Source organism: Hyla sarda, unplaced genomic scaffold (genome assembly GCF_029499605.1).
Source record: "Hyla sarda isolate aHylSar1 unplaced genomic scaffold, aHylSar1.hap1 scaffold_866, whole genome shotgun sequence".
In the NCBI taxonomy this organism is placed as follows: Eukaryota; Metazoa; Chordata; class Amphibia; order Anura; family Hylidae; genus Hyla; species Hyla sarda.
Window position 1 is genome coordinate 14,574 of NW_026610894.1, and position 16,774 is coordinate 31,347.

The window sequence follows — 16,774 nt, forward strand, 5'->3', positions numbered from 1 at the left end:
TGTAACATAACATGGGGGGGGGGGGGGGTCTCCTGGCTGTTCACACAGGTGTGTCATTGCTGTACATTGACCATGCATTGCTTCTGTGGTATTGCAAAGGCAAAGACAAATGCTTCCAGCCATCCATTGCACTAATGGATTGGTCATCAGCTGGCTGTCTATGTCCCGCATCAATATAGACCAAAGTACAGAGGGTTAGGCTATGCTATTGTGCACCTACCTGATGCATCAGAAGGTGCGAGGCCCTTGCTAAATTCTGTGCACAGACTTTGAGATCTATACTTTAGACTGTATCTAAACCTGCTCCAACATGGACTGACATTCTGGCCTACTTTCAGCCGATGTGACTTGTCTGTCGCTGAACAGTCGCTTTTTATGTATTCAGCACCTATGTATAATGTTGTAAAAATGCTCTAGAAGCTAAAGTCGCAGAAATGTCACACATATTTGGCCTGCAACTTTCTGTGCAACAAATTCAGACAGGAAAAATCAGTATAAATCCTTAGAAAATTATCCCCCAGTGTCTCCATCTGCTGGCGGTATTGAATAAGCATTGCTGCACTGATGGGGTATGCATTAGACGAAAAAAAAGAAGAAAAAGAAGAATAATACGCCCAGAAAAGAGGCGAAAAGGAGAAAAACGTAAAAAAACGTGAAAAAAAAGTAAGAGGAAGAGAAGGGAAAAAAAGGTGGAAATGGGTTTAAAAGTGATTTCGGCGGAGAAATATATATATATATATATATATATATATATATATATATATATATATATATACGCGCACACACACACATATATATAAACGTATTCTCCGTTGAGATATTGCAGCCGCTGCTGTGTCCAGGCCCAGGAGCCTTAGCACTGTGCTGTGATGTCACTCAATACCACTGACATCACTAGGTGTAAACAACATCTCTCCTTTGCTGTGTATGTGACTATGGAGCTGTTTGGTGATGTCGTCTATTATGGCCTTCATAGAAGCAACAGGAGATTGTTGCATCCATCTAGAACCCTCAGAACTACAGTGCTATGATGTCACTCACTTCCACAGGCCTTGCAGAGTGTAAACAACAACAACCCAGCTTTGTTGTGTATGTAACCATAGGGATTTGTGATGTCACCTAGAACCTTCACAGCAGCGACAGCTTTATGAGGAGCATCAGCACTGCTCTGCCTGAGCAGAACCATCACCGCCATAGGTTGTCAAATAACCCGGGTTTAACCCACACAGGTAAGTCCAATGGGGTGCAGGCATGTCCTCTATGCTTACAGCTTCCCGTGGGTGTTGGTTTGATACCGTTTGGGGACAGCCAAGGAGGCATCTGCAGGCAACAAAGGTAGGTGTGTGCTTGTGTGTGTGTTTCCTATGCAGATCCTAAGCCCAGTGTCACATGCAAGTAGGAGGAGTAAGAAGGGTTCCTGGCAAATCCGGGTTATGGATTGCATTTAAAAAGGCCCCGTGGGAGTGCAATGGGCCCCTGTCTTGCTGCTTAGCAATAATGGTATGGGTTTAGGTTCTGCTGTGTGTACTGGTGGTTGACTGCCCCCCAGCCCAGAGTGTGCATGGAAAATTGTCTGGCAGCCTCCCTGACAGCAAGCAGTGATAGTGCCCATGAAGGGCACCTTGTTGGGCCCGCCCCTTTCACGGTTATCGCTTCTCGGCCTTTTGGCTAAGATCAAGTGTAGTATCTGTTCTTATCAGTTTAATATCTGATACGTCCCCTATCTGGGGACCATATATTAAATGGATTTTTGAGAACGGGGGCCGATTTCGAAGCTTGCTTCCGTCGCCCTATGCATTGACCCGATATGGCAGTATCTTCGGGTACAGTGCACCACCCCCTTACAGGGTTAAAAAGAAAGATTCCTACTTTCATTGCTACCTGCTTGCTGGCTAGCCAGCTAGCCAGCCCTGTGGGCCTTGCTGCTGCTGCAGCCAAAAAACAAAAGGTGGTGCTGCTGCTGCTGCTTCTGCTTCTGCTTGTGTCTGGCCGCTGTTGGAGCGTCCAGGCACAGGACTTCTGCTGCTGCTGACTAAATGGCCTCCTTAATTGGATCATTTGAGTAGCCAGCACACCTGTGCAGGTAGGGCATGACATGATAGGCAGCTGCCTTGATAGCGGGTGGGTGCTGAATGTTCCTAATTGACAAAATAAGATTAATGCTTATGAAGAAATATAAAATCTCATCCCTTCCCCAATATCGCGCCACACCCCTACCCCTTAATTCCCTGGTTGAACTTGATGGACATATGTCTTTTTTCGACCGTACTAACTATGTAACTATGTAACATAACATGGGGGGGGGTCTCCTGGCTGTTCACACAGGTGTGTCATTGGTGTACATTGACCATGCATTGCTTCTGTGGTATTGCAAAGGCAAAGACAAATGCTTCCAGCCATCCATTGCACTAATGGATTGGTCATCAGCTGGCTGTCTATGTCCCGCATCAATATAGACCAAAGTACAGAGGGTTAGGCTATGCTATTGTGCACCTACCTGATGCATCAGAAGGTGCGAGGCCCTTGCTAAATTCTGTGCACAGACTTTGAGATCTATACTTTAGACTGTATCTAAACCTGCTCCAACATGGACTGACATTCTGGCCTACTTTCAGCCGATGCGACTTGTCTGTCGCTGAACAGTCGCTTTTTATGTATTCAGCACCTATGTATAATGTTGTAAAAATGCTCTAGAAGCTAAAGTCGCAGAAATGTCACACATATTTGGCCTGCAACTTTCTGTGCGACAAATTCAGACAGGAAAAATCAGTATAAATCCTTAGAAAATTATCCCCCAGTGTCTCCATCTGCTGGCGGTATTGAATAAGCATTGCTGCACTGATGGGGTATGCATTAGACGAAAAAAAAGAAGAAAAAGAAGAATAATACGCCCAGAAAAGAGGCGAAAAGGAGAAAAACGTAAAAAAACGTGAAAAAAAAGTAAGAGGAAGAGAAGGGAAAAAAAGGTGGAAATGGGTTTAAAAGTGATTTCGGCGGAGAAATATATATATATATATATATATATATATATATATATATACGCGCACACACACACATATATATAAACGTATTCTCCGTTGAGATATTGCAGCCGCTGCTGTGTCCAGGCCCAGGAGCCTTAGCACTGTGCTGTGATGTCACTCAATACCACTGACATCACTAGGTGTAAACAACATCTCTCCTTTGCTGTGTATGTGACTATGGAGCTGTTTGGTGATGTCGTCTATTATGGCCTTCATAGAAGCAACAGGAGATTGTTGCATCCATCTAGAACCCTCAGAACTACAGTGCTATGATGTCACTCACTTCCACAGGCCTTGCAGAGTGTAAACAACAACAACCCAGCTTTGTTGTGTATGTAACCATAGGGATTTGTGATATCACCTAGAACCTTCACAGCAGCGACAGCTTTATGAGGAGCATCAGCACTGCTCTGCCTGAGCAGAACCATCACCGCCATAGGTTGTCAAATAACCCGGGTTTAACCCACACAGGTAAGTCCAATGGGGTGCAGGCATGTCCTCTATGCTTACAGCTTCCCGTAGGTGTTGGTTTGATACCGTTTGGGGACAGCCAAGGAGGCATCTGCAGGCAACAAAGGTAGGTGTGTGCTTGTGTGTGTGTTTCCTATGCAGATCCTAAGCCCAGTGTCACATGCAAGTAGGAGGAGTAAGAAGGGTTCCTGGCAAATCCGGGTTATGGATTGCATTTAAAAAGGCCCCGTGGGAGTGCAATGGGCCCCTGTCTTGCTGCTTAGCAATAATGGTATGGGTTTAGGTTCTGCTGTGTGTACTGGTGGTTGACTGCCCCCCAGCCCAGAGTGTGCATGGAAAATTGTCTGGCAGCCTCCCTGACAGCAAGCAGTGATAGTGCCCATGAAGGGCACCTTGTTGGGCCCGCCCCTTTCACGGTGATCGCTTCTCGGCCTTTTGGCTAAGATCAAGTGTAGTATCTGTTCTTATCAGTTTAATATCTGATACGTCCCCTATCTGGGGACCATATATTAAATGGATTTTTGAGAACGGGGGCCGATTTCGAAGCTTGCTTCCGTCGCCCTATGCATTGACCCGATATGGCAGTATCTTCGGGTACAGTGCACCACCCCCTTACAGGGTTAAAAAGAAAGATTCCTACTTTCATTGCTACCTGCTTGCTGGCTAGCCAGCTAGCCAGCCCTGTGGGCCTTGCTGCTGCTGCAGCCAAAAAACAAAAGGTGGTGCTGCTGCTGCTTCTGCTGCTTCTGCTTCTGCTTGTGTCTGGCCGCTGTTGGAGCGTCCAGGCACAGGACTTCTGCTGCTGCTGACTAAATGGCCTCCTTAATTGGATCATTTGAGTAGCCAGCACACCTGTGCAGGTAGGGCATGACATGATAGGCAGCTGCCTTGATAGCGGGTGGGTGCTGAATGTTCCTAATTGACAAAATAAGATTAATGCTTATGAAGAAATATAAAATCTCATCCCTTCCCCAATATCGCGCCACACCCCTACCCCTTAATTCCCTGGTTGAACTTGATGGACATATGTCTTTTTTCGACCGTACTAACTATGTAACTATGTAACATAACATGGGGGGGGGGGGGGGGTCTCCTGGCTGTTCACACAGGTGTGTCATTGCTGTACATTGACCATGCATTGCTTCTGTGGTATTGCAAAGGCAAAGACAAATGCTTCCAGCCATCCATTGCACTAATGGATTGGTCATCAGCTGGCTGTCTATGTCCCGCATCAATATAGACCAAAGTACAGAGGGTTAGGCTATGCTATTGTGCACCTACCTGATGCATCAGAAGGTGCGAGGCCCTTGCTAAATTCTGTGCACAGACTTTGAGATCTATACTTTAGACTGTATCTAAACCTGCTCCAACATGGACTGACATTCTGGCCTACTTTCAGCCGATGCGACTTGTCTGTCGCTGAACAGTCGCTTTTTATGTATTCAGCACCTATGTATAATGTTGTAAAAATGCTCTAGAAGCTAAAGTCGCAGAAATGTCACACATATTTGGCCTGCAACTTTCTGTGCGACAAATTCAGACAGGAAAAATCAGTATAAATCCTTAGAAAATTATCCCCCAGTGTCTCCATCTGCTGGCGGTATTGAATAAGCATTGCTGCACTGATGGGGTATGCATTAGACGAAAAAAAAGAAGAAAAAGAAGAATAATACGCCCAGAAAAGAGGCGAAAAGGAGAAAAACGTAAAAAAACGTGAAAAAAAAGTAAGAGGAAGAGAAGGGAAAAAAAGGTGGAAATGGGTTTAAAAGTGATTTCGGCGGAGAAATATATATATATATATATATATATATATATACGCGCACACACACACATATATATAAACGTATTCTCCTTTGAGATATTGCAGCCGCTGCTGTGTCCAGGCCCAGGAGCCTTAGCACTGTGCTGTGATGTCACTCAATACCACTGACATCACTAGGTGTAAACAACATCTCTCCTTTGCTGTGTATGTGACTATGGAGCTGTTTGGTGATGTCGTCTATTATGGCCTTCATAGAAGCAACAGGAGATTGTTGCATCCATCTAGAACCCTCAGAACTACAGTGCTATGATGTCACTCACTTCCACAGGCCTTGCAGAGTGTAAACAACAACAACCCAGCTTTGTTGTGTATGTAACCATAGGGATTTGTGATGTCACCTAGAACCTTCACAGCAGCGACAGCTTTATGAGGAGCATCAGCACTGCTCTGCCTGAGCAGAACCATCACCGCCATAGGTTGTCAAATAACCCGGGTTTAACCCACACAGGTAAGTCCAATGGGGTGCAGGCATGTCCTCTATGCTTACAGCTTCCCGTGGGTGTTGGTTTGATACCGTTTGGGGACAGCCAAGGAGGCATCTGCAGGCAACAAAGGTAGGTGTGTGCTTGTGTGTGTGTTTCCTATGCAGATCCTAAGCCCAGTGTCACATGCAAGTAGGAGGAGTAAGAAGGGTTCCTGGCAAATCCGGGTTATGGATTGCATTTAAAAAGGCCCCGTGGGAGTGCAATGGGCCCCTGTCTTGCTGCTTAGCAATAATGGTATGGGTTTAGGTTCTGCTGTGTGTACTGGTGGTTGACTGCCCCCCAGCCCAGAGTGTGCATGGAAAATTGTCTGGCAGCCTCCCTGACAGCAAGCAGTGATAGTGCCCATGAAGGGCACCTTGTTGGGCCCGCCCCTTTCACGGTTATCGCTTCTCGGCCTTTTGGCTAAGATCAAGTGTAGTAATACAGGAGATCTGGTCAGAAGGTACTCGGGTACCCCTCTCCTCGGCCTTGTGGGATCGCCCAGGTTTATTGCCTGGGCTTCACCCACTTGTTGCTATTGGGGAGAGGGCTTAGTCCCAGGGTAACGGGTTGCGATCGCCTCTCAAAGCCTTCGGGTGGAGAGAGGTTTGAGCGAATTGGCTGGTTGGTTGGAGCGGAGAGAACCAGACCAAAACACGAATGAACCATGGATGAAGATCTAGATCCTGGTTCGGTACCGGCTTATGCCCGGATTAAACACACTGTGCGGGTCATTCTCACAGGTGATGCGGCGGATGCACGTGGCATGAGGTTCGTGATAGAGGACGTGCTCGACAAGATTCTTAATGTTCGTAAGCGAGAGATTTTGGCCATCCAGGATTACCCTAAGCGGAGGATCTACGACTGCACTTTCATGGGGGAAGGCGTTTTCTTAGATGCAGTAATGAAAATTCCAAAGCAAGATGATCCGAGGCTTAAGGGTATCCAAATTGTCGAGCACGTCCTAGATGAAACCAAGTTGATTGTCGTGAAGATGTACTCCCCTTTTGTAAATCAGAGAGAGATCGATGGGTTCCTGGCAGCCTACTTTAAAAAGGTGGAGTTCAGAGGAAAAATCATGAACGACTGTGGTGTCTGGACCTCAAAATGGCGATATCAAGTCACGTGCAACAAAGACCCCACCCTCCCAGGGGGGATACTATTACCGCCTGCTCGTTTTAAATTAAACAATGTGTGTGGCGACCTCTTTTTTGCGGGAATGCCAAACTTCTGCAGAAGGTGCCAACGTTATGGGCACATAAAGGAAAATTGTGAAAGTTCCTGTAAGAAATGTGGAAGCATGCAACATGAAACAGAAAAATGTGATAAGGGTTTGAGATGTAATTTTTGCCGTCACTTTGGTCACGTGTATGCTTTCTGTCCCCACAGACCAAAAAAAACCACAGAACAGCAAGGGCAACCCAAGAGAGACGTCCGGAGACCAGCCTGGGGAAAAGCCAGAGAGGAGGAGCACCCCCCACAAGAAGAGGTAAGCTGTGAGATGGAGACCACGGCCCCCCCAAAAGAACCCCAGGAGAAAGAGGCACAGGTGGAAAGGGGGACCCCAAATGAGAGGAGGCCGGGGAAGAGAAATGCGAGAGGGGATCGGGCAGATACCTCAGAGAAGGTGGAAGAGCGAGAGGTGCCCGATTCCACCCCGGAAGGTCCTCCTGCTCGGGGTCCCCCTGAGTGTGAAAACCCGGACGGAGTAGCAAAGGTGAAAAGACGAAGGGGCTCCAAAGGGCGTCCGGACTCGGAGGTGGTCCAGGAGGAGCAGATGGAAGTTCCTGTCGTGACGGGGGCTCCAAGTGAAGCTCCTCCACAGGTCCCAGCGGTGGATACCCCTCCTCCTCCCAGCCAGGAGGAGGTTTCAGGGGTGACCATCTCCGAGGTCCCGGAAACGGACCTAAGTACGCACCCGACCCCTATGGAGGGGCAAGAGGTGGACGCCGAAAAAGAGAATGGAGCCCAGAAGCTGTTCTTACCAATGTACTCCGTCTATACACCTGTGGTCTTGGAAGAGGGGGGCTGCTCGAGCGATGGTGGTTCCTCTCCGGCTTCCTCTATGTGTACGGTAGAGTCAGAGGTGGGGGGTAACGAGAGCTCCAGTGCGCAATCTGGTTTTTAGTTTGTTATCTGAGCCTCCCTTTTTTTTTACATCTCCAATGGCTGAGTTGTCCGGATTGTCTATGAATGTAAGAAGTATAAGTTTACGAGCGAAACGGGTTGCCCTTTTTAACTACTTGTCTATTTTTGCTGCTTCTGTGGTTTTCCTGCAGGAGTGCGGCATCCCGCATAGTTTAAATTATGAAAAGTATAAAAAAGATTGGGTACACGGTCCATCAGTCTGGTCTGGATCTAACGAATCCAGATCAGCAGGGGTCGCCATACTTTTTAAAGGAAATGCTTTTATTGATTTTATTCATGAGATTTTACCAGGCAGAATTTTATTGGTTAAAGCTTTTATTGATGGTATTAAATGGCAGTTTTTAAATTTTTATGGTTCACCCAATAAAAATGATAGAGCACGGATGTTAGAGATTTTACCCCTTTTTATCAATGATTCTGAACCTCTTATTTTAGCAGGTGATTTTAATTGTATTTTAAGGGGGGAGCACCGTTTTACCAATTCAGTAAGTAGAAACTATGATAAAACATCTTCTATGTTAAAAAATATGATTATTGATTTTAGACTTACTGATGTTTTTAAGAAATGCAATAGTATTTTACCAGAAAGAGACGGTGTGACCTGGAGCAACGCAAACTGCAGCTCCAGGATCGATTTTATCTTCTGTTCTTATCAAGTACTGCCTTTTAAGTGTGATGTTTTAACCAATGTTTTTTCTGATCACAAACTTTTATCTTTTAAGGTGAAGAGTGATTTTAGAAAAAAGACTGGGAGGAATGCCTGGAAGATGAATGTATCCCTTTTAGAAGATCCGCAGGTTTTATCCGATTTTATCAACTTCTACAAGGACTGCAGACGGGTAAGAGATCCTAACACTCCCATCAGTATATGGTGGGAGAAAATGAAAATAAAAATAAAAGAGTTTTTTATTAGAGTAGGGATCTCTAGAGCTAAAGAGAAGCGTGAGTTTTACTCCCTTCTAAATACCCGTCTGCAAACCCTGTACAAATTCAGAGACAATGGTATAGAGGTTTATAGAGAAATTACTGACTTAAAAAAAGAAATAAAACAGTGCCTGGAGCAGAAGGGAAAAGAGATAATTTTCAGATCCAAAATAAAGCACCTTGAAGAGAACGAGACCTGCTCCAGGTACTTTTTTAAGAAAGTAACGGATAAAAAGGTTTTAATTGATAATATACAAGGAGAAAAAGATGTACAGGGTATTTTAAAAAGGGTACATTCATTTTATGCGGATCTTTTTAATACAAAAAATATTGATATTGATTTTATGAATGACTCATTGAAGGAGATTACCAATGTTTTAGACCCTGTGTCCCAGTCTCTTTTACAGAGGGAGATCTCGGAACAGGAGGTTTTAGAGACGATCAGGAGTTTTAAATCCGGTAAGGTGCCTGGTCCTGACGGTATACCCATTGAGTTTTATGTCATTTTTTATGGTGTTTTAAAAGATGACCTTTTTTCCCTTTTTACGGAAGTATTTAAAACAAAAGCCCTCCCAGGTTCATGGAGGAAGGGTGATGTCTCCCTGCTGTTCAAAAAGGGAGACCGGTCAGATCTAAAGAACTGGAGACCAATCACCCTCCTCAACTGTGACTACAAAGTGATGGCAAAACTGTGCGCAAATAGATTAAAAAGTGTAATAGAGAAAATAATCCATTCAAATCAGGTCTGTGGGGTGCCTGGGAGGAGCATATGGGAAAATCTTAACCTTTTAAAAGATGTGATTAGTGACACAAAGTCTAGAAACGGAAAACTAGCCATTTTATCCTTAGACTTCGAGAAGGCTTTTGACAGAGTGTCACATTTTTATCTTTTTAAGGTTTTAGAGAAAATGGGTATACCTGAAGGCTTTTTATTGTCTCTTAAGGCCTTTTATAAAAACTGCACAAGCAAGATTTTAGTTAACGGTTTTAAGACACAGGATGTGATTTTAAATTCCGGAGTGAAGCAGGGGTGTCCTTTGTCCCCACTACTTTTCATATGTGCGCTTGAGCCTCTACTATGCACCTTGAGGAGAGATAAGCAAATAAGAGGGGTCCCCCTGCCGGGAGGAGGGGGACTAGAGGCTAAAGTAGTGGGGTACATGGACGATGTGGCAGTGCTCGGAAGGGACACCCCATCGCTTCAAAAAGCCCTAAAGCAAGTTGAATTTTTTTGTTGTGCCTCCGGTTTTAAGGTAAATTTTAATAAAAGCAGTGTTTTAAATATAGGAGGACTGTTTTTAAGGGATTTACCCATTCCTGTGTCTGAGTCTGTGCAGATTTTAGGGGTCTCCTTCAGTGAGTCAAACAATGGTTTTAATAGCTGGGACTTGGTGGCTCAAAAAATAAACACAAAAATTTGTATGTGGAACATGAGAAAGCTAACGATGGAGGGGAAGGTTTTAGTTACAAAGATGGTGATTTTACCCATTTTATTGTATCTTGGCATGGTCTTTCCACCCCCCGAAATGATTTTAAATAAAATTATTAAAGCATGTTTTACCTTTTTATGGAGCTCCAAGAGTGAAAAATTGAGAAGAGAGATCGTCATGATGCCAAAAGGTATGGGTGGAAAGGACTTCCCCGACATCAGGGCGTTCCTTTTTACCAAGTTTTTTAGCATGTGTGTTAGCACACTTTTTAAGGATAGTTACTGGTCATATTTTATCCGTTTTAATACAGGTTTTTTTATGAGGAGGAATGGGTGGTTTAAAACTGTTTTAAGCTGTCCTTATGCTTTTAATCTTCCCCAACAATACAAGATTTTAGAGAAAATTTTCAACTTGTACAACTTTAACGGAAAAAGTATTAATGAAGTAACTAATAGCAAAAAAATGTTAAAATATATTAAAGAAAGTGGTTTTATTGCCCCTGTGAATAATTTTAATGAAGAGAAATGCAGGAAAATATGGAAGATGGCAAATATGATTTATCTTTTTAATTCACAGAAAGATCTGGCCTGGAGCTGCATACACGAGTGTCTTCCATGCCGGGCATTCCAGCACCGAAGAAGGATGGCCAACACTGCAGTATGCCCGAGGGAGGGCTGCCAGGAACCCGAGACCGTGTACCACCTTTTCTGGACTTGTTTTTATGCAAAAAGGATATGGACTAAAATACTCCCTCTGGTGAAGAAGATAACAGAAATAAAGGACTTAAACTCTGCAGCTGTTTTTTATGGATGTCTGGAATGCCCAATACGGACTCAAGAGACAATGGCATGGAAGATCATAAACTGTGTTAAAGCAGCTCTATGGAATGCCAGAAACATTTTACTTTTTAAACATGAGATTTTATCTGTGAATGATGTTTTAGCTCTTTGTTTTAGTGATATGTACCAGTACTTTTTATTAGACAAGAAATATTATCCTTTATTAGCTAGAAAATGGTATTTTAATGAATGGAACGCCCTTTTGTAAAGCCACCAAGTGCCCATTTTAAGTGTATTATGATTGTATTTATGTGAACTTTTATTGTTATATGTGATTTTATTATCAAAATTTGTTTTTATTGAAAAAAAATTATATTTATAAATCGTAATGCACTTTGTAAAATGTTATGAATTCTAAATAAAAAGATACCCCTCAGGGGTAGCCAAGTTAAAAAAAAAATCTGTTCTTATCAGTTTAATATCTGATACGTCCCCTATCTGGGGACCATATATTAAATGGATTTTTGAGAACGGGGGCCGATTTCGAAGCTTGCTTCCGTCGCCCTATGCATTGACCTGATATGGCAGTATCTTCGGGTACAGTGCACCACCCCCTTACAGGGTTAAAAAGAAAGATTCCTACTTTCATTGCTACCTGCTTGCTGGCTAGCCAGCTAGCCAGCCCTGTGGGCCTTGCTGCTGCTGCTGCTGCAGCCAAAAAACAAAAGGTGGTGCTGCTGCTGCTTCTGCTGCTTCTGCTTCTGCTTGTGTCTGGCCGCTGTTGGAGCGTCCAGGCACAGGACTTCTGCTGCTGCTGACTAAATGGCCTCCTTAATTGGATCATTTGAGTAGCCAGCACACCTGTGCAGGTAGGGCATGACATGATAGGCAGCTGCCTTGATAGCGGGTGGGTGCTGAATGTTCCTAATTGACAAAATAAGATTAATGCTTATGAAGAAATATAAAATCTCATCCCTTCCCCAATATCGCGCCACACCCCTACCCCTTAATTCCCTGGTTGAACTTGATGGACATATGTCTTTTTTCGACCGTACTAACTATGTAACTATGTAACATAACATGGGGGGGGGGGGGGGGGTCTCCTGGCTGTTCACACAGGTGTGTCATTGCTGTACATTGACCATGCATTGCTTCTGTGGTATTGCAAAGGCAAAGACAAATGCTTCCAGCCATCCATTGCACTAATGGATTGGTCATCAGCTGGCTGTCTATGTCCCGCATCAATATAGACCAAAGTACAGAGGGTTAGGCTATGCTATTGTGCACCTACCTGATGCATCAGAAGGTGCGAGGCCCTTGCTAAATTCTGTGCACAGACTTTGAGATCTATACTTTAGACTGTATCTAAACCTGCTCCAACATGGACTGACATTCTGGCCTACTTTCAGCCGATGCGACTTGTCTGTCGCTGAACAGTCGCTTTTTATGTATTCAGCACCTATGTATAATGTTGTAAAAATGCTCTAGAAGCTAAAGTCGCAGAAATGTCACACATATTTGGCCTGCAACTTTCTGTGCGACAAATTCAGACAGGAAAAATCAGTATAAATCCTTAGAAAATTATCCCCCAGTGTCTCCATCTGCTGGCGGTATTGAATAAGCATTGCTGCACTGATGGGGTATGCATTAGACGAAAAAAAAGAAGAAAAAGAAGAATAATACGCCCAGAAAAGAGGCGAAAAGGAGAAAAACGTAAAAAAACGTGAAAAAAAAGTAAGAGGAAGAGAAGGGAAAAAAAGGTGGAAATGGGTTTAAAAGTGATTTCGGCGGAGAAATATATATATATATATATATATATATATATATATATATATATACGCGCACACACACACATATATATAAACGTATTCTCCGTTGAGATATTGCAGCCGCTGCTGTGTCCAGGCCCAGGAGCCTTAGCACTGTGCTGTGATGTCACTCAATACCACTGACATCACTAGGTGTAAACAACATCTCTCCTTTGCTGTGTATGTGACTATGGAGCTGTTTGGTGATGTCGTCTATTATGGCCTTCATAGAAGCAACAGGAGATTGTTGCATCCATCTAGAACCCTCAGAACTACAGTGCTATGATGTCACTCACTTCCACAGGCCTTGCAGAGTGTAAACAACAACAACCCAGCTTTGTTGTGTATGTAACCATAGGGATTTGTGATGTCACCTAGAACCTTCACAGCAGCGACAGCTTTATGAGGAGCATCAGCACTGCTCTGCCTGAGCAGAACCATCACCGCCATAGGTTGTCAAATAACCCGGGTTTAACCCACACAGGTAAGTCCAATGGGGTGCAGGCATGTCCTCTATGCTTACAGCTTCCCGTGGGTGTTGGTTTGATACCGTTTGGGGACAGCCAAGGAGGCATCTGCAGGCAACAAAGGTAGGTGTGTGCTTGTGTGTGTGTTTCCTATGCAGATCCTAAGCCCAGTGTCACATGCAAGTAGGAGGAGTAAGAAGGGTTCCTGGCAAATCCGGGTTATGGATTGCATTTAAAAAGGCCCCGTGGGAGTGCAATGGGCCCCTGTCTTGCTGCTTAGCAATAATGGTATGGGTTTAGGTTCTGCTGTGTGTACTGGTGGTTGACTGCCCCCCAGCCCAGAGTGTGCATGGAAAATTGTCTGGCAGCCTCCCTGACAGCAAGCAGTGATAGTGCCCATGAAGGGCACCTTGTTGGGCCCGCCCCTTTCACGGTTATCGCTTCTCGGCCTTTTGGCTAAGATCAAGTGTAGTATCTGTTCTTATCAGTTTAATATCTGATACGTCCCCTATCTGGGGACCATATATTAAATGGATTTTTGAGAACGGGGGCCGATTTCGAAGCTTGCTTCCGTCGCCCTATGCATTGACCCGATATGGCAGTATCTTCGGGTACAGTGCACCACCCCCTTACAGGGTTAAAAAGAAAGATTCCTACTTTCATTGCTACCTGCTTGCTGGCTAGCCAGCTAGCCAGCCCTGTGGGCCTTGCTGCTGCTGCAGCCAAAAAACAAAAGGTGGTGCTGCTGCTGCTTCTGCTGCTTCTGCTTCTGCTTGTGTCTGGCCGCTGTTGGAGCGTCCAGGCACAGGACTTCTGCTGCTGCTGACTAAATGGCCTCCTTAATTGGATCATTTGAGTAGCCAGCACACCTGTGCAGGTAGGGCATGACATGATAGGCAGCTGCCTTGATAGCGGGTGGGTGCTGAATGTTCCTAATTGACAAAATAAGATTAATGCTTATGAAGAAATATAAAATCTCATCCCTTCCCCAATATCGCGCCACACCCCTACCCCTTAATTCCCTGGTTGAACTTGATGGACATATGTCTTTTTTCGACCGTACTAACTATGTAACTATGTAACATAACATGGGGGGGGGGGGGGTCTCCTGGCTGTTCACACAGGTGTGTCATTGCTGTACATTGACCATGCATTGCTTCTGTGGTATTGCAAAGGCAAAGACAAATGCTTCCAGCCATCCATTGCACTAATGGATTGGTCATCAGCTGGCTGTCTATGTCCCGCATCAATATAGACCAAAGTACAGAGGGTTAGGCTATGCTATTGTGCACCTACCTGATGCATCAGAAGGTGCGAGGCCCTTGCTAAATTCTGTGCACAGACTTTGAGATCTATATTTTAGACTGTATCTAAACCTGCTCCAACATGGACTGACATTCTGGCCTACTTTCAGCCGATGCGACTTGTCTGTCGCTGAACAGTCGCTTTTTATGTATTCAGCACCTATGTATAATGTTGTAAAAATGCTCTAGAAGCTAAAGTCGCAGAAATGTCACACATATTTGGCCTGCAACTTTCTGTGCGACAAATTCAGACAGGAAAAATCAGTATAAATCCTTAGAAAATTATCCCCCAGTGTCTCCATCTGCTGGCGGTATTGAATAAGCATTGCTGCACTGATGGGGTATGCATTAGACGAAAAAAAAGAAGAAAAAGAAGAATAATACGCCCAGAAAAGAGGCGAAAAGGAGAAAAACGTAAAAAAAACGTGAAAAAAAAGTAAGAGGAAGAGAAGGGAAAAAAAGGTGGAAATGGGTTTAAAAGTGATTTCGGCGGAGAAATATATATATATATATATATATATATATATACGCGCACACACACACATATATATAAACGTATTCTCCGTTGAGATATTGCAGCCGCTGCTGTGTCCAGGCCCAGGAGCCTTAGCACTGTGCTGTGATGTCACTCAATACCACTGACATCACTAGGTGTAAACAACATCTCTCCTTTGCTGTGTATGTGACTATGGAGCTGTTTGGTGATGTCGTCTATTATGGCCTTCATAGAAGCAACAGGAGATTGTTGCATCCATCTAGAACCCTCAGAACTACAGTGCTATGATGTCACTCACTTCCACAGGCCTTGCAGAGTGTAAACAACAACAACCCAGCTTTGTTGTGTATGTAACCATAGGGATTTGTGATGTCACCTAGAACCTTCACAGCAGCGACAGCTTTATGAGGAGCATCAGCACTGCTCTGCCTGAGCAGAACCATCACCGCCATAGGTTGTCAAATAACCCGGGTTTAACCCACACAGGTAAGTCCAATGGGGTGCAGGCATGTCCTCTATGCTTACAGCTTCCCGTGGGTGTTGGTTTGATACCGTTTGGGGACAGCCAAGGAGGCATCTGCAGGCAACAAAGGTAGGTGTGTGCTTGTGTGTGTGTTTCCTATGCAGATCCTAAGCCCAGTGTCACATGCAAGTAGGAGGAGTAAGAAGGGTTCCTGGCAAATCCGGGTTATGGATTGCATTTAAAAAGGCCCCGTGGGAGTGCAATGGGCCCCTGTCTTGCTGCTTAGCAATAATGGTATGGGTTTAGGTTCTGCTGTGTGTACTGGTGGTTGACTGCCCCCCAGCCCAGAGTGTGCATGGAAAATTGTCTGGCAGCCTCCCTGACAGCAAGCAGTGATAGTGCCCATGAAGGGCACCTTGTTGGGCCCGCCCCTTTCACGGTTATTGCTTCTCGGCCTTTTGGCTAAGATCAAGTGTAGTATCTGTTCTTATCAGTTTAATATCTGATACGTCCCCTATCTGGGGACCATATATTAAATGGATTTTTGAGAACGGGGGCCGATTTCGAAGCTTGCTTCCGTCGCCCTATGCATTGACCCGATATGGCAGTATCTTTGGGTACAGTGCACCACCCCCTTACAGGGTTAAAAAGAAAGATTCCTACTTTCATTGCTACCTGCTTGCTGGCTAGCCAGCTAGCCAGCCCTGTGGGCCTTGCTGCTGCTGCAGCCAAAAAACAAAAGGTGGTGCTGCTGCTGCTTCTGCTGCTTCTGCTTCTGCTTGTGTCTGGCCGCTGTTGGAGCGTCCAGGCACAGGACTTCTGCTGCTGCTGACTAAATGGCCTCCTTAATTGGATCATTTGAGTAGCCAGCACACCTGTGCAGGTAGGGCATGACATGATAGGCAGCTGCCTTGATAGCGGGTGGGTGCTGAATGTTCCTAATTGACAAAATAAGATTAATGCTTATGAAGAAATATAAAATCTCATCCCTTCCCCAATATCGCGCCACACCCCTACCCCTTAATTCCCTGGTTGAACTTGATGGACATATGTCTTTTTTCGACCGTACTAACTATGTAACTATGTAACATAACATGGGGGGGGGGGGGGTCTCCTGGCTGTTCACACAGGTGTGTCATTGCTGTACATTGACCATGCATTGCTTCTGTGGTATT

At 44.7% G+C, this 16,774-nt stretch overlaps 5 non-coding genes and 1 pseudogene across 5 annotated transcripts; all 6 read left to right on the forward strand.

Moving 5' to 3' along the window:
- Positions 1-1,648: 1,648 nt before the first annotated feature.
- Positions 1,649-1,839, forward strand: LOC130348126 (U2 spliceosomal RNA). The gene has a single exon (XR_008885912.1). It is a non-coding gene; the product is annotated as a U2 spliceosomal RNA (small nuclear RNA).
- Positions 1,840-3,913: 2,074 nt separating this feature from the next.
- Positions 3,914-4,104, forward strand: LOC130348139 (U2 spliceosomal RNA). The gene has a single exon (XR_008885923.1). It is a non-coding gene; the product is annotated as a U2 spliceosomal RNA (small nuclear RNA).
- Positions 4,105-6,183: 2,079 nt separating this feature from the next.
- On the forward strand, positions 6,184-6,316 carry LOC130348102 (U2 spliceosomal RNA; annotated as a pseudogene).
- Positions 6,317-11,487: 5,171 nt separating this feature from the next.
- Positions 11,488-11,674, forward strand: LOC130348150 (U2 spliceosomal RNA). Its single transcript, XR_008885932.1, has one exon. It is a non-coding gene; the product is annotated as a U2 spliceosomal RNA (small nuclear RNA).
- Positions 11,675-13,772: 2,098 nt separating this feature from the next.
- Positions 13,773-13,963, forward strand: LOC130348151 (U2 spliceosomal RNA). The gene has a single exon (XR_008885933.1). It is a non-coding gene; the product is annotated as a U2 spliceosomal RNA (small nuclear RNA).
- Positions 13,964-16,041: 2,078 nt separating this feature from the next.
- LOC130348143 (U2 spliceosomal RNA) lies at positions 16,042-16,232 on the forward strand. The gene has a single exon (XR_008885927.1). It is a non-coding gene; the product is annotated as a U2 spliceosomal RNA (small nuclear RNA).
- Positions 16,233-16,774: the final 542 nt, after the last annotated feature.